We start from the raw sequence: 22,972 nt of genomic DNA, 5'->3' as shown, positions 1-22,972 counted from the left end.
GGGAAATCAAAGTAGTTTGTACAAAAGTGGGTAACATGCTATAAATTGGTTTAAAATGTGCATGACTTTAAAGAGTATGGCTGAATTGGTAAAGTGACTCCAAGAGCGGAAAAAATAATTATTAACCTTTCTTCAGGAAACCCATCCTTAACACTGTGTCAAGCACAAGCAAAATTCACTTTGAAACAGCTGTCAAGGCAAATTTGAAGCATTTTGAGGTCTCTTCCACATAAATATGCAGAAAACTTGGTTTCAATCATGTCTCAGAGATACCAAGCAATAATCGATGTTGTGGATGTATTATTAGTTGAAATTGCATTTTTATTTTGTTCACATATGATGTATGTCTATGTTTTAGTTAGTTGTCACATACATTTGTCTACTGATCTTAATTAACAGACTAAATTTCTGAGTTCTGCACACATTCAAGACAGTTTATCGTCATATAGTGTAATCTCGTATTTGATATAGCAGCATTCCACCATTCTTTCAAATACAGAGTTGCTGTCTCCACATTGGAGCTGCACTGTTCTGCAGAACTCTCTTCCATATAAACTTTAATCTTTTAGCCAAGTGCTTCAGTTTGCTGGAATTTATTTTAGGTGGTAACATCTCAATATCAAAAGGGGAAGGCATTTTGCAACCATAAATGACGTCATAGGGTGTCAAACCTGTTGTTTCATTATCTTGGCACTGTATGATGGAATTATGACAACAGATGATCCCCGTCTGAGTGTGAACTATTCATGTAACACGACCACATTTTAACTACGGTTTTATGGAAGCAGTCAATCCTGCCATTACTGTTAGGGTGAAATTGCATAGTTCTCTACTTCTTCATTTTCAATACACTGTATATGCGAAATGGGTGATCGTTGATGTACTGGTAATGGTTTCGACATCGTCCACCAACAGATAGCATAGTGGCATAGCTACCAGATGGCCATTTGTTTCTACCCTTTAATAGGGAAGACTCACAGCCAGATGGCTCAGTGTGATGCAAACGTGTGAAGCAAGCAGGCAGCCATGCCAGAGAGACACACTCGTGCTTCCTACAGCCAACTGAGTGAGTTTGAAAGGGGTCAAATTGTGGCCTTCTGAGTTGCGAGATGGTTCTTTCAGAGAACTGACACACAAGCTGCGTCAGTTATGCAATGATGCTGGTATCAGTGGTCATGTGAACATTCTCGCACCTGTAGACAATGTTCTGGACATCCATGCAGCACAGTCGTGCCAGGATCGTGATTGTAAGGGTGGCAAGGGCAGATCGTACCTTTGCACAGATAAAAGGCCATGTGAGCACAGACAAGTCAACACACACTGTTACGAACCAGTTGTTAGATATGGGACTAGCACACCCCTAGCCCACCTTCCACTCACACCATAGCACCGACATGCACGACTCGACTGGATCACTTGGAAGTGAAATAGTGCACTGTGGTCATCAGCAATGAAAGCAGATTCTTCCTGCACACAAGTGATAGTCATTTGCATGTACGGCATTGACTAGTGAGTGCTGTCTCGTAGAGACGACATTGACTGGTGAGTGCTGTCTTGTACAGTGGATTCATCCGAGACACACTGGCTACATTCCAGGCATTATGGTCTGGGGTGTGATAAGCTACAACTACCATTCACCTTTGCTGTTTCTGGAGGGGACACTAAATAGTGCTCGGTATGTGCAGAATGTTGTTATACTTGTTCTTGCAACTGGAAGGCGATTTGTTTTTCCAACAGGATAATGCTCACTCACACTCTGCCTGTGAAACTCGACCTACTCTGCAAGACCTGGAGTAACTTCCTTAGCCAACACAATCTCTGGCATGTCTCCAATCCAGCACTTGTGAGATATGATGGGGCGAGAAGTAATTCGTGCGACTTATCAACCAACAGCTGTTACAGAACTACGTGAGCAGATGTGGCATAACGTATCGCAGGACAATATTCGCCATCTGTACAATCGATTGGTTGCCAGAGTCAACGCATGTATTGCTGCCTGTGGAGGCTACACCATGTGCTAATATGGGTTCAGCATGGGTCGATATCTGATACCTCAGAACCGCTTATGCTATTGACCTGTAAATGTACATTCATGTATTCCATACACACTGTTGCAACAATAAATCTTGAGTGAACTGGAAACCTCCAAAAGTTTTTTCCCTCAGCAATGTAGTTGGAATACCTGTACCACAAGATTGGACATAGTTTGTCCCTAGATCTCTTATAATGGCCTGTGGAGCCCCAAATTGTAGTACTAAACGAGTGACAAAAACTTTCGCAAGTGTCTCTGCAGTAATGTATTCAGTCGATATTATAAGAACATAGGAGAGAACTGGACAATAACAGATAAAACATGTTATTTTGCGCCATTACGAGAAACTGTTTCATAATATTGAGTGCTACAATTTCAAAAGGTCCTGCTGTCTCAGGTAGAGCTTGCAGAGGTACATTTGGTCTTACAGAGTTTTGAATGTAATTTACTTATTTTCATTGCGGCCATTGTTAATGGGCTGCCATGCACAATTTCCTTTTTTAATTGTGACACACGTGTATGCTATCGTCACAACGTTGCAGTATGTACTTGAGGATTACCTTTGGAACTACTATCCATTTTCCAAGAAGCATTTTTTATAGAAAATCATCTCGTGTAATAAAATATGGTGATGTAGCTCATTTCTTGTTCTTGGAATCAGATTCTTATGCCGTTTTTAATTACTTAATAAGCACATCGTGTCCTTGTGGAACCTTAATTTTCCTACTCGAGGGATCTTCACTGTGGTTTAACGTGCCAGGCTTGCGGTTGACTACATAATGTTCACCGAGTTTTGAAGCTGATCTACCAGATCTGCTGCTCTGGAATCTTTTAAACTCAATAGCCATTGTAAAGCCACATGATGTGTAATTATTGTGAATTGTCATCTGTATAGGTAATACCGAAAGTATTCAGTTCCAAAAACAAGTGCCTTAAGTTCCTTTCTATGCTCCGTAGTTTTGCCGGCTCGATTCAACAGATGCAAAGCATCCATTGACCAATTTTTTTTCTATCATCATCATCATCATCATCATCATCATCATCTTGTATTTGACTCAAATGTAGCTGAGAGTGACATTGCTAGCATCACACGACTAGTTAAAACACTAGTGCAGTAGTGTGACAAATTATTTTTAGTTTAAATATATGGCAAAAGATTGACTTTTGACAATGCTGTCTGTTCTTTTGTGTGCTGGATATATTCCCACTATGGTCCTAAATTTCTTATCTTTACCAATTTGTGCATTGAAGCCCCCAACAACAGTTTGATGTTGCAGGCTGGAATTTTATTCCTCATTTCCAGAATTTATCTGCTTGTTACAGTTGTGGATGCATGTGCGTGCTTTGTTTTTTGATAAAAAGTAGGGAACTTCTTTCAGAGGAATGTGTGAAATTAGTACTGACTTGATGAAATTTTTCTTGTGTTGCCTTTAAATATTGTCATATTTCTGGTACCTTCTGTTATAGTTTATGTAGTGCTGTTCAAATTTCCTTACTTCAGTTGTTGTTTTATTACTGTTTATTAAAACATTCAGTGCTACTACAGTAATGATGACACACTATCTCTGCAAGAAACATACGGGGTGTTCAAAAAGTCTCTCCGCAGTGCCGCATGATAGCTACGCATGCCGTATGTCGCAGTGAATATACCGAAATGAAACTCAGTGAAATACAAGTTATTAATTTATTGAATATTTATTTTTACTTACAAATTTACACATTAAATGTTGAAAGTGTCCCCCCTGTTGTTGAATACACAATTCAATTCGTCTAATCATGTTTCCAAACACAAGTTGGTTCATTTCTTCTGTAACAGAAGCAGTGAAAGTGGATATTGCAGTTTGCAATTCATCGATGGATTTTGGACAGTTTTTATAGGCAGTTGCTTTTGCTACACCCCAGAAGAAAGTTTGGTGGTGTTAGGTCAGGCGATCGTGGAGGCCTAAGTCCCTGTGAAATTATGCGGTCACCAAAAACATCGGCAAGCAGTGACATTGAAACGCGAGCTGTATGCTCGGTTGCACCATCTTGTTGAAAATAAGCGTCCACTATTGCACTTAACCCAGTTTTTCCTATGAATGGGTACAGAATATCACAGCAGTATTGTGCTTTTATTGTTTTGTTGAAAAAACCAGACAGGCGAACAATCATACGGCACTCCTTAGCGACTTTTTGAACACCCCGTATTACTTCAGGGAAAAGGAAGGATAGACAGTAGTATTAAGGTAACCAGCAGAGAAATTAATTGTATCTTATCAGGTTGTATACGTGGACGAGAAAGAAAATTCTCAGATTTTTCCCGGATCTCCCGGTTAAAAAATCACTTTTTCCATGATAAGCGACAGTGTGCTTTCCCTCGAAGCTATAAAAACATCAGCCCTCTGAATGGAAGACGTTTTACAGAAATCCATTTTGTTTTCATATGACGTGTGAACTGTAAATGAAGAGGAAATAGGACATCAGGAAACAGCAAAACCACTAATCGTAAACACAGGTCACTATCCCCCTCCCAATTAAAACCCAGACAGCTTTGTGCATGCCGTGAATCAGCCAGCTTGGGCTCGCCAGAAAAATTTTTGTGTGTACCATGCATTAATGCTTCTTGTTACCGTTGCAGCCACACTTCAAGTAGCCAGAAGCGGGAGAGGGCATTGCCCATAAGCAACTCAACTGTGCATGAGCCTGCTGTCAACTGCTCAAGACGAACTTAAGTTGGAAGCAGTTTGCTGTTGTGAAGTATTCCATAGTCTTCGTCCCAAAACCTTTGACACATTTTGGTGTTTATTATTTCTTGCCAGTCAAAATTACAAAAATTTAAATCAAGACTAAAACAATGAAAAATTCCCAGTTTTCTCCCAGATAAAAAAAATTCACGGGTTTTTCCCGAAGCATATACACCTTGCTTATGTAACTCTCATTTGTGTCTCCAAATACTATGGAAGGTGGTGTTTAAATCCCACACAGTGAACACACAGATTACGCTGTCAGCCCTGATTTGTAAAGCAACTATGTGTGCCTTCACTCTCACGTAACTATTTATCAGTGCTTGACAACATGTGAAAACTACTTAGCTGTTCTGTACCTCCTTATGTCCATTGAGATAAGGAAGTGGTGTTAATGATTCCAGATAGGACTATCATGATGCACACATTCCATTTCTAGGACCAACCATACAGACAGAAATGTGTGTCATATTGCTAAAATACTAGGGATGAGAAGTGATAGTACACGTCTCTAGAACCTTGAGGATTTCCCAGTGCACATCTTGTAAAGCATGCCTTGTGAGAAACTCGGGAATGGAAGTGTGCTTTTAATATCACATGTTCGAGCTCAATAACAATCACTAGACTTCGATGTCTCGCTGAAGGCAATTGTGAACTGAGGCCTTCGATTCACAGTGAATAGTGTAGGTACAGTCTGGTAATCCTGCAATAGAAACAACACATGGGGAGAATATGGTCATTTGTTTGGCACCAGTCAGAAATAACTGTACTAAATGCAATTCTAATACACATATTGTGGCAATGAAGATGAAATAATTGGCCTGGGAATAAACTGGATGTTTCTGAAAATAAAATACGGTGTCATATTTGTCCCTGGTATACTATTTCTGAAAGATTAAATACAATTGGCATGATTCCCCTTTTGAAGAGACATGAAATGTTTCAAGGCACTTGAGCATTAGCTTGTATGTTCGGCGTCGCGGGTTATTAGTGCAGATATGACAAATGACGATAAAGTTGTTGTAGTCTACAGTTCAAAAATTAATTTGATGCAGTCTCCCGGCTGGTCTATCCCATGAACGTCTCTTTGGTTCTGGATAATTACTGCAACCTGCATACATATTTTTAAATCTTCTCTCACAGACTCGATTCAGTACCTCTTTCTTCATTGGTTTTCTGATCTACCCATTTAATCTTCAGCATTCTTCTGTAACACCACATTTCAATAGTTCTTACTCTCCTCTTCTCGTTGCTCATCTAACAGTCAATCTCTTGCAAAACTCTGGTTGGAACCTCACCTCCATTCAGTCTGGACATGGTACTTGGACTACTACCTGTTATCCAAGTTGAAGGAACGTTTGTCTACACAGTGGTTCTTCACCGCCGACAACAAGGTTCAATACTTTCTGAAAGCCATGGCAGCAAGCTGGTGTGACATGGAATTTGTAAAACTGCCTCAGCGTCTCCAAAAAGCATCGACCAAAATGGCCCTTACGTAGAAAAATAAAGCGTACTTCCACCCTTAAAATTACATAATTATTTTTATAGAAAATAAATGGTTGGTTGTATAAGTGAAAATGCAGGAGACCTTACTTTTGGGATTTTCCTCATAATTGTGATGATTGACTACTATTAAAAGTGGAAACAAATATTATGTTGGTCAAGGTGTGACGACAGGAAAACAGCTTCACCTGCTGTGTGCGGGGCCTTTTATATTTTGACGTCGCAACTTGATCGTTGAGGAGTAACCAAGCTCTCCAAGAATGAAAATAAAACATAAGTTGGTTTTGTGATAAATAAAATATCTGGTAATTCAGATTCCAATAGGTTTACAATATAAGTTACTCCTCTCTTCCCTTTGGTAAAGGACCATAGTAGCCAGCTGCTGTGAGATCAAGTAATGCTATAGGTATTACAGAATATAGCTTATATGGTACTCAACTACTATTTTCTTTTATCTTTTGACACAAGTCACAGGTGTCGAAAGTGTTCTTAACTGTTTGACTTAAGTTTTTATAATACAATTTAATCATAAGTGTAATATATTTATTAACTTTAAAGTTCCCATACCCTTCAAGTACGAATCAAATGAGGTACTCTTCTGCATTCTAAGGAAACTATGTAGTTTCCAAAATGCTGAATCTCTGTTGACGCTCCAAAACAAAGATTCTTGATACACTACTCATTTCTTTTACAGTTAGTATACCTCGTTTGCTAGCCACAAATATCTTTTTTATTTTTCATGCAGAGTAACGTACTTCATTCTTAGTGTAACCAACTGATTGGATATTTATGGCAGATATCACTCCCGGGCCTCCTGGTTAAGTCGTTCACAGCAGGGGCAATTTGGATAGAGGATTGGATACCACATTCTGTGACACCTTTACATAATTTCTTTGTATTTTGAATTCCTGCAGAAGAGCACCGAGCACAGAAGGAGACACATAAGCAGATTTACCAAAGTCCTTATTAGCAAGTTCTGCCATATGGTAGGTACGATAGGCAATAATGTCTCTATCAACAAAACTTTCAAGCCCAGGAACACTAGGTACACCTGTACCTCCACGTACAATGGCTACAGTGAGCCAACCATTACCATGATCGAAAGTATCGTTAATGTCAATACTAAAATTAAGTCTGCAACCACAGAAAACACAAGGTCCGTCGACAAGTGCAGTAGCAGCAACACTCTTAAATGGTATGTGGTTCTTCTTGTCTCCAGCTGTTGTGGCGAACTCGATGTTCTCGATGGTTTTATAAACTGTCTGTTTAGAACCATTAACCGGACACGGGTACATCACGAACCGGGGGGCTCAGGGAGGCAACAGTTTTGTTCTATTAATAGACTTATCGCCTGACCTTGCCGACCTCGCGCAGCTGCGGCTGGCTTATGCAATCATGGCTGCGCGCCAGTGGACACGCACACCCTAGAACAACCCGGTGTGCGCGTACGGGATAACGTTCCGCTGGCACTGTGAAAATTTTCTAAGTCCAAGCTACTGCATATACTATATAAGCGAGCGAGAGCCGCGCAGAGGCTCATTCGCGCTGCTGCTGCTGCACAGGCAACTGCATTGAGCACCGCCACGATGCCTTACAGGAGAATTCGTCGCCGTTCTAAACAGACAGTGTATAAAACCATCGAGTTCGCCACAACAGCTGGAGACAAGAAGAACCGCATACCAGTTAAGAGTGTTGCTGCTACTGCACTTGTCGACGGACCTTGTGTTCTCTGTGGTTGCAGACTTAATTTTAGTATTGACATTAACGATACTTTCGATCATGGTAATGGTTGGCTCACTGTAGCCATTGTACGTGGAGGTACAGGTGTACCTAGTGTTCCTGGACTTGAAAGTTTTGTTGATAGAAACATTATTGCCTATCGTACCTACCATATGGAAAGACATCACTCGGTGAGCAGTGTAAACCACAATCTTCGACCCCGAATGAGCATCTGAAACTCAGGCAAACTCAATACTGAGGCTAATAATCCTTTTCAGTGATGGTGTCCACTCAGTTCATGCTTATTCGGGCTCCCGCCTGCAAAAGCTATAGTTGCATGTTCGCCTTCTTCAGGATTTCATACCTCTTGAAACAATGAAACTAATGTATAAATGATAAATTGCCTCTCAGCTTTTGTCTCATGATCTTGGGCTGACATTTGCCTAACAATTTTTCAGACGTTTCAATCCTCCTCTGCCAGTGGGGAACGGGAGTAGATATTGTAGATGGAGACTATACGTATGTGTTGCACCAATGTCTGATGGTTTTCTCTGATCTCTGCTCTGATTTCTCAGTCCCTGAAATTGTCACTCATTGCAGCAAGTCCTTTTACTTCGAGTTTCTCTTATTTTTCATTGAAACTATTGCCAGTTTTGTGAAGTACTACAGCTTTCCTGAACAATGGGCAAAGATGCTCTTCTCCAGTGTGAACCCACGTGTTGGGGAATTTTATTGTGTGTTCGGTGTCACACAGCAGGCGCCCCACCACAGCCAACTTCTGAACCAGCCCACCACCAATAAAAAAGTGTGAACCTCTGTTCTCTGGTGGTATTTCACCTTCTCATACATCTTGCAAACCAGATGGAATAGTTTAGTCACGGCTGACTCTCTCAAGACCGGCAGTAGTTCTGGCAGAATGTCAACTACTCTAGAGGTCTTTTAACTTAGGTCTTTCAGTGTTCTGTCAACAGGGGGTGGCTACTTAAACTTGGAGCGGGCGAGTGAGGGGGGAGAGGGGGGGGGGGGGGGGGGGAATTTCCCTGAGAATTCCAGGTGTGATGAGGAAGATGGTGTCAAGAAGCCCCTCATAAATTAAGGGTGAGTGGGGGCCAGCATACCACAGTAATGACTTCTCTTTCCTCTCAGATGAGCAATATACCAGCCATAAACAGTATTTCAACCACAAATTTTAGTGCTGGTTAGTGAGCCCTCAGCACGTACCGAGCCCTGGTGGGTACGTACCGAGTGCTGGTTAATGAGCCCTCAGCACGTACCGAGCCCTGGTCGGTGAGGCCTCCAGGCACACCAAAGGTGAAGGACCATAGGTCATAAGCCCAGTGTGTTTTGGATGAATGCACCTACGAGACAGCGCTCACAAGGTCTACGCCGTACACACAAAAGATCGTCACTCGCATGCGGGCAGAATCTGCTTTCATCACCAAAGACAGTGGTGTGCCATTCCACCTTCCAAAAGATCCTCTTATGGCACCAGTTGAACCACGTATGTCGATGCTGTGGCACGAGTGGAAGACAGGCTAGAGGTGTGTGTGCCTGTAATCCCATTGCTAATAACTGGTTCGCAACAGTCTGTGTCAGTATGTCTGGGCTCAAAAGCCGCTGTATCTTTGCTGTGTATGAACTGCCACTGCTGCCCTTACAATACAATGATTTTGGCAGGTGTGTGCTACGTGGATGTCCAGAACCTCATCTACATGCGTAAGAATGTTCGTGTGACCAATGATACCAGTATCGTTATAGACATAGCACATCCAACTTATGTGACAATTCTCTGAAAAGGCCATTCCATTACTTGGTAGGCCACAATTTGACCCCTTTCAACCTAACTCAGTTGGCTGTAGGATGCACAAGTGCGTCTCTGTGCCACAGTCGCCTACTTGCTTCACACATCTGTATCACACTGAGCCTTCTGGCTGTCAGCATTCTGTATTAAAAGGTAGACACAGATGACACTCTGGCAGCTTTGCCACTACACTACCTGTTGGCGGATGACACTGAAGCCATTTTCAGTACACTTACTATTCCGCAGGTGGCATATGCCATTAGATCAAAATCAGCATCATCTTTCCAGATGTAATTTTTTTTTTTTTCTGGCATGTATTACTTATGAAAACAGTATAGCTTGAAACAAAGCTTTAAAGTGAGACATGTCAGCCACACATTTTCCAGAGGCTGAAGTCGTATCTGACATTAAAGTTTTTAGTATGTGTTTTAAATGTTTGTCAGCTAAACAAGAGCGAAATCTGCTTTTATTTAAGTTCAGAACGGAGAATGTTTTTATTGCTGTATCTCTCAGGCTATTGCATTTATTTTTGTCCAAGCTTTTATAGAAATCAAGAAGACCACATTCTCTATGCTTGTTTTTATAGATTGGAGAACACTGAATTCCTGTGAACTCAAAAATGTTCAAATGTGTGTGAAATCTTATGGGACTTAACTGCTAAGGTCATCAGTCCCTAAGCTTACACACTACTTAACCTAAATTATCCTAAGGACAAACACACACACACCCATGCCCGAGGGAGGACTCGAACCTCTGCCGGGACTAGCTGCACAGTCCGTGACTGCAGCGCCTTAGACCACTCGGCTAATCCCACGGCCCTGTGAACTCCAGCTGTAAGTCCACAGTTAGCTTTCCTGGGATGACAGAAAAAGGATCTTCTGCAATCTCAAATGATTGGCTCCTCTTTTGACAATGCGAACCTCTTGTCAAATTCTTTAAGTACTTTATCAATGTTTATCTGAAGGAATTGTTTTGCAATTAGGAAAATGGATCATGTTTCCTTTCAACAGTTGGCTTTTGGAGAGCAGGATTCATTTTGAAAGCACATACTGCTGCCAGTGACTTCCCTGTAATTTCGAGTTTAGCTCGTTTCAGTGAGCCATTGTATCAGAGAAAAACATAAGTCATTGACCCAATCTTCATTTTTCAATCGAGGAAAGTCCCTTGGATCGTTTTTCATATCATTGGTTTATCCCATCTAAGCGCAAAAAAGTGCTGCAATACTTTCTCACGACTTAGCCAACAAACATCTATCTGATACAATAAATCCGCGAATTTTGTGCCCACTGTTTCTTCAAGAAATACATGAAATGTTAAGTGTTTAAGCCCTCTTGATTGGATGTAGTTTAGAACAGAAACCACAGCTGCCATGATACAATTGTATCCAAGAACTTTTTTGCATAACACTTGATGATGAACAATACAGTGTAATTTGCTTATTGTTTTTCCAGCAGTGATACCACACCAATCTTCTTTCCATACGTAGAGCAGGTGTGCCATCAGTGCAAATGGCCACAATATTTTCAAAAGTCAAACCCAGTTTCATCACGATGCCTTCTTTCACTACTGTTAGACACGTCTCCACCGGTTGTTCGGCCTTTCCTAGAATACAATCCTGCTGGTTCTTCTATGATACTGAAATTGTTATCAACACCATGAATTAAAACTAAAAGCTGTGCAGTATCATTTACCAGTACTTGACTTCTTCGGTTTTATTTCTTCACTGGCTGTGAAGGTTGGTAGAGATATCGTGCACTTTGAACTGTCACCCTGAACAGGATTATGCTTTCAAAAATTTGATTTTCTTCTGGACATAGTTCTCACACAGTGATCATCGTGCACTGTTTAAGAAATCTTTCTGTGTAAGGTTATCCAGCAGCAGCAATTTCTTTAGAAATTAAGCAGCATACTTTTGTAGCCACTTCACTCTCTGTCTCTGCTTTCTTGAAAAATTGCTGTTTACTGAACACAGATTTTAGGAAATTTCACGCCTTGAAGTTCCTCTCGTTATCATACAGGTTTGTCTATCAGCACGTTTCAATTCAAAATGATGTCGGGTATTATATTCTTTCACAACTGAGATTGATTCACAACATGTCAAATGAAGTACTGTACTTTATCACTGTATGGTATAAAAAAGTACTTATTTGTCCACCACATATTAAATACTCTGCGTTCAGACACACTTTTTTGCTTGACGTTATTGGCACCCACTCTTTCTGGCCACCTTCAGGTGAACATAATTAAAACTCGTACTTTACTGTGGACACACATGTAAAAGCAGAGGGCTCATAATTGACACAAGCTATATGTAAAATTGTGGAACACCCCGTGATATTTTTTTCCAGTCAGAAAAATATGTGCCATATGAAGAGATGATAACTCTTCGCTTTCTGTTTGATAAGCAGGACTTAAGCCACTGTAGGGCACTGCCACTAATGCCATACTTTTCAAGTTTGTAAACAAGCAATGCATGGTGTACAGAATCAAATGCCTTTGTGAGGTAGCAGAAAATTCCTACCACCTTATTTCTCTTGTCTAATGATGTACTTATTTCCTCAGTGAAACTGTTCACCGCATCCAAGGTGTTTCCCCCTGCTGAAAACCAAATCAATTGTTTAGAATAACAGAATATTTTGCAATGAAGTTTTGGATTTTTGCAACAGTAAGTTTTTCAAATATTTTAGGTATTACTGGGAGAATCGAGCTAAGATGATAATTTCCCATGCTCTCTCTTGATCTCTTCTTGAAGAGTAGTCCGACTTCAGCATATTTCAGTACCTCTGGGAAACAGCCAGCCCAGCTGAGCTGATGGGTTTGCAATTTTATTGTCTACCACTTTAATAACTTTGGTGGGTATTCCATCCCAACCTGCAGGTTTTTTGTTTCTTAAGGTTAGAATAGCGTTTTCTACATCCTCCACCGAAAATTTTAAGAATTTTGTAAAGTTTTCAGAGTTTTCAACCAGGCCAAAGGGATTTACTTTGTTGTGATAATCTGTTACACCTACATCAGGCATTGCTACATTTATAAAGAATTCATTAAAGTACTCTGGTATCTGAGTTAGACTTACAATAGTATTTCCTTCAATGTCAATATTTGAAATTTCTTGGTTACAGGCTTTAACACATAACTCAGATTTTATGACTGGCCACACAGCCTTTGTCTTATTTTTATGATTTAAAAGTAGCCTGCTATTTGCCAGTTGTTTTGCTGCCTTGACAACTCTTTTAAATATGGTTTTATAGTGTCTTAACATATTCAATGAAATTAATATCTTTTTTATATTTTAGTTCTCTGTGCTGTTGCCTTTTCTTTACACTGAAAATTTTTATACCCTGAGTAACCCACTTTAATTTATTTGTTATTTTGTTGCTGCAGAGTCTAGGTAGAAATGTTTCATTAAAGGCACCAAGAAAACCATTTCAGAATTTATCAAAGTTTTTGTCACTTGAGTTACAATGCTCAAAAGACCACATTTTCTCGTTGGGATTCTCACAAAATGTTAGCAAGTTTTCTTTGCTAAAGTTCCTGATCACATGGGTTCTCATAAGTGAAACGTTCCTGTCTGACTGTGGCAGCTCAATGAACAATGCACAATGATCTGAAATACCTAGATCTACACAAAATTTATACACATTTTCATATACATAACGAGTTAGAAGTCAATACAGGTTGCTGATTGCCCATTGTCTCTGATAGATTCAAAGAAATTCAATTTGAAACCATTTTTCTTTACTAATTCAGTTAATCTTGAAGCATAGCTACTATACATGTGATCCTATTACAATTTTTTCGTTTCTCTCTCTCTCTGCAAAGGTCTTCCAGTGTAATTTGAAGTTTCGATAAGAATAGTTCTGTTGTTGACGTCCCTGGAATTCTGTATACTGAGATTATTATAACATTTGCTAGTGAGTCCACTATTTCTATACAACAGCTGTCAAACACACATTCTTCATTTAAATAATTAAAACAGTTTCTGGTCTCATACTTCATATCACTATGTGGAAGTGTACATGAGTCTTCCATGTGACTTGTTCCTTCTGCGAAAGCTACTTGCTAATCTGAAGTTCCCTATTTTGTTTAAAATTTTAATTGTGTCCTCAGTAAACCAGGCTCATTTAAACAAACAACTCTAATATTTGCACATTCTGTCAGAATGTTTTTATTGAATGAATTTATTTTATTGAATGAATTTCAACAAACATTCTGATAAAATGTGCAAATATTAGAGTTGTTTGTTTAAATGAGCCTGGTTTACTGAGGACACAATTAAAATTTTAAACAAAGTAGGTAACTTCAGATTAGCAAGTATCTTTTGCAGGAGAAGCAAGTTACATAGGGACTCATGTATTCTGACAGAATGATTTCCATTTCGTCTATTTTGGAGCTTTTATTGTTTGAAGCATCAGTTTCATTTATATACAAGGGGATAACATATCTACTTTGACTATTTGTTATGGGCTTTAGCACATCTCTTGCCAGATAATGGATTGGTTTTGTCTTACTTAATGCTAGACAAATTTTTTCACCCCACCACTACTTTTCAGTTCCATTATTTGTTATTACCTGGCAAGTACCTATGAACATCTTACTGAATACTTTTGAGCCCAATCTATTCAGATGTACACCATCTTTGGCAAGACACTTTGCACTTAGAAATTTGTTGGGATCAATGAAAATGACTTCTAGTTTATTGCAATGTTCTTTAATATTGCCATTTATTCTCTGCACATAGCTATCATTCACCAATCTCCTGTACACAATGCCACTTATTATTATTCTGGAATTTGAGTAGAGCCTTCTGGCCATTCAAATGAGGTTCCTTGTGGGATTTACAATTTCTTCCCCGCTGTTGTTTCGAAGCAAATTTGTTCCCATATGGATAAAAACATCTTTTGGATTTCTGTTACGCTTATCTGCTGTGTTCCCTCTTGAGTTTAAGACATTGTGTAGGTGTGTACGCAATTGAAGCATCCTGATTCCTGGTTGGATATCAATTTCGGAGTGACTATGTTTTTCAATAATAATAAAGAATTCACTTTCTGCCTCATTACAGTACTTCTTTCTCTCTTTTTTTGTACATTACATCCGAATAATGAGGACAGAGACTTCAGAACCAGATTTAAACAACAAGACATTTCAAGGAGCAGAAGTGGACTATCACCACAATTTACTGGTTATGAGCTGCAGATTAAAACTGAAGAAATGGCAAAAAGGTAGGAAACTAATGAGATGGAAACTGGATAAATTTCAGGAACAAGATGTTGTTGAGAATTTCAGAGAAAGCATTAGGCAACAGTGGACTGAAGTGGGGGGAAGAAATAAAATAGTAAACAAATGGGTAGCTGTGAGAACTCCAATAGAGTAGACAGCAGAGGATGGCATAGGCAGAAAGACGAGGCACAATAACAATGCCTGGATAACATAGGAGATATTGCATTTGATTGACAAATGAAGAAAACATGAAAATGCAGCAAATAGAATGGGCCACAGGAAATAATGATGCCTAAAAAATTATACTAAGAGAACTGAAAAATGGCACACAGGAATGGCTTAAGGATAAATGCAAGATGTAGAAGCATGAATAAATAAGGAAGAAATATATGCCACTAACAGGAAAATTAAAGAGACATTTCGAGAAATAAGAAGCAGCTCTATAAATATCAAGAGCTCAGGTAGCAAGCCAGCGCTTAGCAAAGAAGGAAAAGCTGGAAGAAGTATATGAAGGGGGGGGGGGGGGGGGGGGGGGGAACAAAAAGGATGAACTTTAGGCAATATACAAAGGGAAGAGGACATCAATGAAGATGATACAGGAGATATGATACGGCAAGCAGAATTTGACACAGCACTAAAAGAAGTATGAGGTCTGTACAAAAAGTAGCAAGAAATTTTTTAATTTTGCAGGCTTTATACATCTGTTTTTTTTTTTTTTTTTTTTTTTTTTTTTTTTTTTTTTTTTTATCTTGAGGGTCTACACATTCCACATGCATGTTTGCATTTTCAGCTGTTTTGAGTATTTAGTTTATTGTTGACAGTCGAAAAGGTTACACATGTTTTCGAGTGTTTGGCAAACTTTTTACTTTCGAAAAATACGGATCAAACAATTTGTATTAAATTTTGTTTGAAAAATGGAATAAAATACAGTATTACATGTGAAACATCAACTGTAGCTTTTGGCAAAGTCTAGTGGGAGTGAGACAAGTGTTTGCAGGTGGAATAAATGTTTCAAAGAGGTCACACAGACATCACTCAGGAACTGCTAGAAGTTAACAATTATCCAGAACTCCTAAAGAAGGTTATAACAGCTGACAGAACATGGGTATGTGGGTATGACATCAAAACCGAGGCCCAATCGTCCCGATGGAAACTGCCTGAAGAGCCAAGACTGAAAAAAAAAAAAATCGATAAGTTTGATCCCATGTGAAGGTTCTTCTCATGGTTTTCTTCAATTACAATGGGATAGGACTTCACGCGTCCCTGTCTTAAGGTCATACACTCAATAAGAAATACTACCTAGAGAAGAATGGGACCAGAATTGTGGCAACACCACTCACCAAAATTGCATCACAATAATGCTCCCGCTCATGCCTCAATGCTTGTTCATGATTTTTGGCAAAAAACAGAAGCGTTATATTGCCTCAGTGACCATATTTGCCGGACATGGCCCCCAGTGACTTCTTTCTATTCCTGAGACTGAACCATGAAAGGACATTGCTTTGTCACCACTGGCAAGGTAAAAACAGGCTTGCTGAAGGTGGAATTCCTATGCCGCATCTGACGCATAGTTGGCGATTCCTACAGAGTGGCGGTCGCACAGTGTTTAGTTGGTCTGCTGCGTCTGTGCCGAAAGGATGAGTGAGAGCGATTTGTTGTTTTATCTAATGTTAGAAGACGTTGGAGATGAAGAAATTCAGCTTCAGCTATGTGAGGGAAATGCTGAAACACATCCAATTTACCTCACAAGAACTGAGGAAGGCTGTTTCGAACAACTCATCAATTAGCACTTGTTAAAAAATGACCAGAAATTTAGAGAGTATTTCAGGTTGAACATAGCGCAGTTTAACTATGTTCTCAATATTGTCAAAGAAGATATCGGGAAGGATTTGTCTCCCAGATATCCGTACCATAAAAAAACTAGCTTTAACATTGAGGTATGTACAATTCAATTTGTTAATGTGTTACTGCTTTATTAATAATGCACACAGTGTAAAAAATGAAAATTGCACAATACAAAAATATGAAATTAACACTTATTGCAACATTAAATGCATTAATAAGCTGGCGTTTCGGTCTCTGTGGTGGTCTGAATGATGCGATGTCCTCCACGTCTTCAGAAAGAAAAAAAAAATTCGTTTTCTGACAAAGTTGGCAATGTCTGGCACACCTCTCTGTTACTCAGTTCACCATCATATTGTGGGCTTTGCACTTCATCTGCCTCAATGTTGGATGTACTTCTGTGAAATATATTACAAAAATACAGGTAATTCAGTGTCAATAATAAAATAAAACAGAATAAAAAATAATGTAAACAGGCAAATTGTATGGCAACTTACACTCACTTGTGATCCATTGTTTAAAAATGTTAACATATCAGCCAGTGACCAATTATTTCCTTTACTGGAAGCAGAACTTCCAGTACTTTTCCTTTTCTCTGCCATCTTCAACTATAAAACACAATACCGTCAAATAATTAAGTACCTTAATATTCGTTAGACGTAAAAATAATAATAATTTTTAAAGTTACATCTATCTTATTCTTATGGCAAGGGGGAAACATTCAGATCACTGGCATCTGCATTCAGAATATCTCCTTACATCAGTAAAATCATACAAGTTGTGCTATCAGTTCTACATAAGAAGTTACTGCCAATCCTTTTGCCACCGATGTCATCTGACCAGTTGAAATCAAAATATAAGGAATTTGAAGAAAAATGGCAATTTCCTAACTGTGCAAATTTTTTCCCCTGCACTGTCAAGCTCATTGTATTACAACTACAAACACTTTTTCTACCATCCTTCTTGCTGTGGTTGATGCGAACTACAAGTTCATTTTCATTGATGTCGGGTCATATGGGAAAGAAGGTTACAGTATAATTTTTCATAAAAGTAATATTGGGAAACTGTTTTCAAGTGGTAAGATGTTTCTTCCACCTACTAAGCTGCCGGATTCGGACATAGTAGCGCCACGTTTTTGTAGGCGACGAGGCATTTTGATTACATCCAAACATGATAAAACCTTTCTCTTATCGAGCTGCTAGTACTGACCAAAAGAAAGCTATTTTTAACTACTGTCTTTCACGAGCTCATTGAGTTTCTGAAAATTCCTTCGCTCTGTTAAGTCAAGTATTTCACATATTTTATTCGCCGATCAGTCTGAAGCCAGAAACGACTGATAATTTGATTACTGTTGCTTATTGTTTACATAATTTACTTAGACATGCATTCTTAGAGAAAGTTAATGAGCCTTATTTTGAATTAAACAGAAGTGAAACGCTGCCTATTGAAAATCTTGGACCATTAGCAAGGAGTGGCGGTTATGCACATGCTGATGGATTTTCTGTGCAAGATTCATTTACAGAATACTTCAACAGCCATGCAGGTGCAAGGATAACGCTGTGGAAAAGTGATCACGTTAACAGAACTCAGTACGCTTTGAGCTCCCTAATCTTTAAAAATTTGTATGCACATTATAATAAATTGAATTTTTATAATATACATCAGGGTTGGGTTGTTTAGGGAAGGAGACCAGACAGCGAGGTCATCGGATTAGGGGAGGATGGGGAAGGAAGTCGGCCGTGTCCTTTGAAAAGAACCATCCCGGCATTTGCCTGGAGCGATTTAGGAAATCACGGAAAACCTAAATGTGGATGGCCGGATGCGGGATCGAACCGTCGTCCTCCCGAATGCGAGTCCAGTGTCTAACCACTGCGCCACCTCGCTCGGTTATCATCAGGTTTTGGTATTCACTTCATTATTATTATAATAACAACAACTGAATATTATGTGGGACAATGCTACTCTTTCTTGTTCATTACAATATGCATTATTTGCCTGACAACTAAGTACTAAACATTATGAATAAACAGAAAATATATAGTACTTTTCGTACTTGTTCCTTCCACGAATTTCGCTATCTCTCTCCAAGCATTATCCTTCACAGTTTGGTACTTGTATACTAGTAATGATACATCATAGATACAAGGAAATTTAGAAACCATTTCTACCAGTTTCTCATCTTCCACCACCGTGAACAGTACTTTTACCTCTGACATGCTGTCATGATTGCCTTTGCAGCTGCATCTAGACTGCTCTCAACCGGCTGAGCCGCAGCCGTAGCATCAGCTGCACAGTCCCGTTTAACACCATCTGTAGCAGTACAGTGCGACAGAGGCATAACGGTGGCTGCATGCGTCAGCCGCTGCATAGGAATCCCACCTTGAAGGGGCTGAACATCACAATGAAACGCGACTTCCGGAAATGCTCCAACACTGGAAAAAGTGCTGGCACAAGTGAATTATATCTGAGGGGGACTACTTTGAAGAAGACAAAGTTGTTGGTGATGAAAAATAGAGACTCTTCATGAAACACAGAAATTTCATTACTTTTTGATCACACCTCATATGTGGAAACAAGGTCCATGGAGCAGATGACATTGCCTCAGAATTGTTGAGATCCTTCGGGAAGCCACGTATCAGGAAATTATTCCATCATGTGTGCAAGATATATGAGACAGGGGAAGTACCATAAGGCTTCAGGAAGAATGTAATAACTCCAGTTCCAAAGAAGACAGGTGTGAGTACCAGTGGACTAGGAGTTAAATAAACCATAGCAGCAACATACTGACAAGAATTATTTACAGAAGAATGAAAAACTAGAAGAAGCCACCATCAGGGAAGATCAGTTTGGATTACAGAGACATACAGGAACATGTGAGGCAATAATACCTCTACAACTTATTCTTGAAGATAGGTTGATGAAAGGCAAACCTGCATTTGTAGATTTAGAGAAAGTTTTGACAAAGTGCACTGGGCTAAACTCTGAAACTTTGTTGGCAGGAAGGATAAAATGTGGAGAGCAAAAGGTTGTTTACAACTTGCACAGATACCACACTCCAGTTATAATAATAAAAGGACTTGCAACAAAAGCAGTGGTTGAGAAGGGAGTGAGACAGGGTTTTAGCCTATCCATGATGTTAATCACTCTCCACACTGAACAAACTGCAACAGAAACCATAGAGAGATTTGGAAAATGAATTAAAGTTCAAGGAGAAGAAATAAAACTTGTAAGGCCTGCTGATGATATAATTCCATCACAGGTGGAAATGGACTTGGATGAGATGTTGAATGCAACAGATAGTGTCTCAATAAGAGATTACAAGACAAACATCAGCAAAAATAAAACAGAGGTAATGGAAAGTAGCGGAATTAAATCAACATCACTTCCCGACAAGGCTGTACACCGCCTCCAACGTTGGGCTCTTTACTTGTCTCGTTTCAACTATGAGATTCATTTCCGGCCCACAGCTCTACATGCGAATGCTGATGCACTGTCTCACCTTCCCATGGGTCCTGATCTGGCATTCGATAGGGACGAACTTTTGTGTTTCCACCTGGATGTTGCGAGCAGAGGGTTGTGGACGGGTTCCCCATCACCGGGGACCAGCTGGCGGCTGCTACGGGTTCTGACCCTACCCTCTCCCGGGTTTTACACTGTATTCTGAAGGGTTGCCCAGATCGTCCGTCCGCTAAGACTTCTGATCCGTTGCGAAACTACTATGCTTTGCGTTACCGCCTCATGGCTAGGGATGGTGTTATCCTCCTTTCCACCGAAAATGCTTCGCCGCGTATTGCGGTACCTGCGTCTCTGCGTGCTTCAGTTCTGCGCCTCCTTCACCAAGGGCACTGGGGTGTCTCTCACACAAAATCTCTGACGCGCTGTCATGTGTACTGACCCGGCATTGACTCTGAAATCACACACATGGTCGCTGCCTACGGCCCTTGTGCATCACAGGCCGCCGCCCCGAAGTCATCTTTGTCACCGTGGCCTTCGCCTGAGAAGCCCTGGGAGTGTATTCATGCTGACTTTGGAGGACCTTTTTCAGGTACTTATTGGCTTCTCGTTATTGATGCCTACTCTAACTTTCCTTTCATTGTCTGTTGCACGTCGCCTACCACCACGGCCACCACCAATGCTCTAGCCCGCATTTTCTCTTTGGAAGGCCTTCCCTCTACTCTTGTTACTGATAATGGTCCGCAATTTGCCTCTTCCGATTTTGTGGATTTTTGTGTCCATCACGGCATCATGCATGTCAAGGCCCCTCCGTTCCATCCACAGGCTGAACGACTGGTCCGCACATTTAAGGCTCAGATGAGGAAACTCCTGACTTCTTCTGCTGATGATACGCTTCTCCAATTTCTGGCTTCTTACCATTTCACCCCCATGGGCAACCACAGCCTGGCTGAGCTCTTACATGGCCGACAGCCCCGCATGCTACTTCATTTTCTGCGGCCTTCCACCTCACGGCCGCGGGTGCCTTCAGTTGGCCGGTTCAGACATGGGTGTTGCAGTGCGTCATTCGGACCAGCTTCGGCCTCGTGTGCTGGCAACGCCTGTTCCGGATGCCGCTACACCACCTTCGGCTCTACCTGACGCTCAGGATACTGGAATCTCTCATCTCTCATTACTCACAAAGCAGTCCTCTAACCATCATATCAGTGCCAGCACAAGGACTGACACCACCAGGAGACGTGCCCATGCAGGAATCAGATGACCATCATCTGTCGGAGCAACTCTACTCGCCTCCTCCTATGGACACTGATACATCCGCCCATGTCTCCTGTTATAACAACCGGACTTACCGCAACTTGCAGATTGGTGCACGGGGCCCCAGCAGATTCGACCCCCACGTCTCCTGTCTCCTGGGCCTGTTATCATCGGGGACACTTCCGTCCGTACGGGAAGCCGCCTCCTCGAGACTTTACGGACAGTCAAACAACACCTATGGACGTTAGCAATCTACAGGTCACCTCCATCAAGACCTGTGCAAAAAAGTGTTGTGACTCGCCGATCCTTCAAAGTGCCGCCGCGCAGTTACGCGCATCCTCTACATGCGGCGCTGTCTGCCAGCCATGCAGCAGCAGTGCCACCTAAGTGGCCAGCGGCTGCTAGACTTGGACTCAGTTACGATTTGACTGTTAAAGTGTATACATGTATCACTCTGTTTACTTGATCTGTGACTTTCATGCATTGCGTCTTCCTTGAAATATATTTGTTCAACTTGAAGTTATTACACATACAATCTTAAAATATAAGATTAAAGATCTTACTATTAAGGTGATAGTTTTCTGGTTATGTCCATTGTGTACACTAAATAAAACCAATCTTATCACACTGTACACCTTGTGTCTTTATTTTTTTAAAGGCATATTCAGTGTCCTGAAATATATCCATATTCACGAGTATAGCAATTTGTTTTACATACTAGACACTCTACTTCCAGATCAGACGCAGTGCTGGCACTCTATGATTTTGTATAATACAGTAATGCTGCTCTAAATATGAGCTCATTTTCTTCATATTGTTCCAGACTACTGTACAAATTCCAATCATTGTTACATTATATAAAATCAGAAACTGCTACAAATGTTTCTAATCTGAAAGTACAATGCCTAGAATGCAAAGCAAAGTGGTGCACATATCACAAATTATTTTATGTTCTGGACAACCACAGCTGTTGAAATGCATGATGTTAGGAAGAACTCCACTAACAACTGGTAAAATAGTTGTCTGTTAACACAACCGGTTTAATGGCCGAAAGGCACATCATCGGGTGCAACATACATGGTAGAAAGCAAAGTCCAATGTCACCACATTTTATGGATATAAAACTTAATAAAGGAATGTGCAAAATACACTCACAAAGTTAAGAGGTGATAGGCATACCCATCACTACTAGTCAAAATTTACTATTCAGTGAATATCGTCAATACTACAGTAAGCAAAATATAAACAAGACGTCCTCCATTCTTTAAAATTTGCCTGCTCTCTAACAAGAAAAAAGGAAAAATATTTTATATTGAGCAGATGGTTCCGATTGGCAATAAAAAGTTGTCTCTGCTATCATAATTAGTCGTGGCACTACGCAAATTGCTATGTGGGAAGTATCACGTGGCAGTGTCTTACTAATGTGAC

The 22,972-nt window shown here is 40.3% G+C and overlaps 1 protein-coding gene across 1 annotated transcript in view; it reads right to left on the bottom strand.

Moving 5' to 3' along the window:
- Positions 1-16,947: 16,947 nt before the first annotated feature.
- LOC124550626 (proline-rich protein 36-like) overlaps positions 16,948-22,972 on the bottom strand; it is a 106,115-nt gene continuing 100,090 nt past the window's right edge. Inside the window, exons 7-8 of the mRNA XM_047125348.1 lie at positions 17,335-17,445; positions 16,948-17,235 (exon numbers count right to left, since the gene is read on the bottom strand). The gene's annotated coding sequence lies outside the window, so the exon portion shown is untranslated. The remainder of the gene's footprint in view (positions 17,236-17,334; positions 17,446-22,972) is intronic.

The sequence above is a fragment of the Schistocerca americana genome, chromosome 9 (genome assembly GCF_021461395.2).
Source record: "Schistocerca americana isolate TAMUIC-IGC-003095 chromosome 9, iqSchAmer2.1, whole genome shotgun sequence".
In the NCBI taxonomy this organism is placed as follows: domain Eukaryota; kingdom Metazoa; phylum Arthropoda; class Insecta; order Orthoptera; family Acrididae; genus Schistocerca; species Schistocerca americana.
The sequence above is the reverse complement of the archived record's forward strand: the minus strand, read 5'-3'. Positions and strand labels throughout refer to the sequence as shown.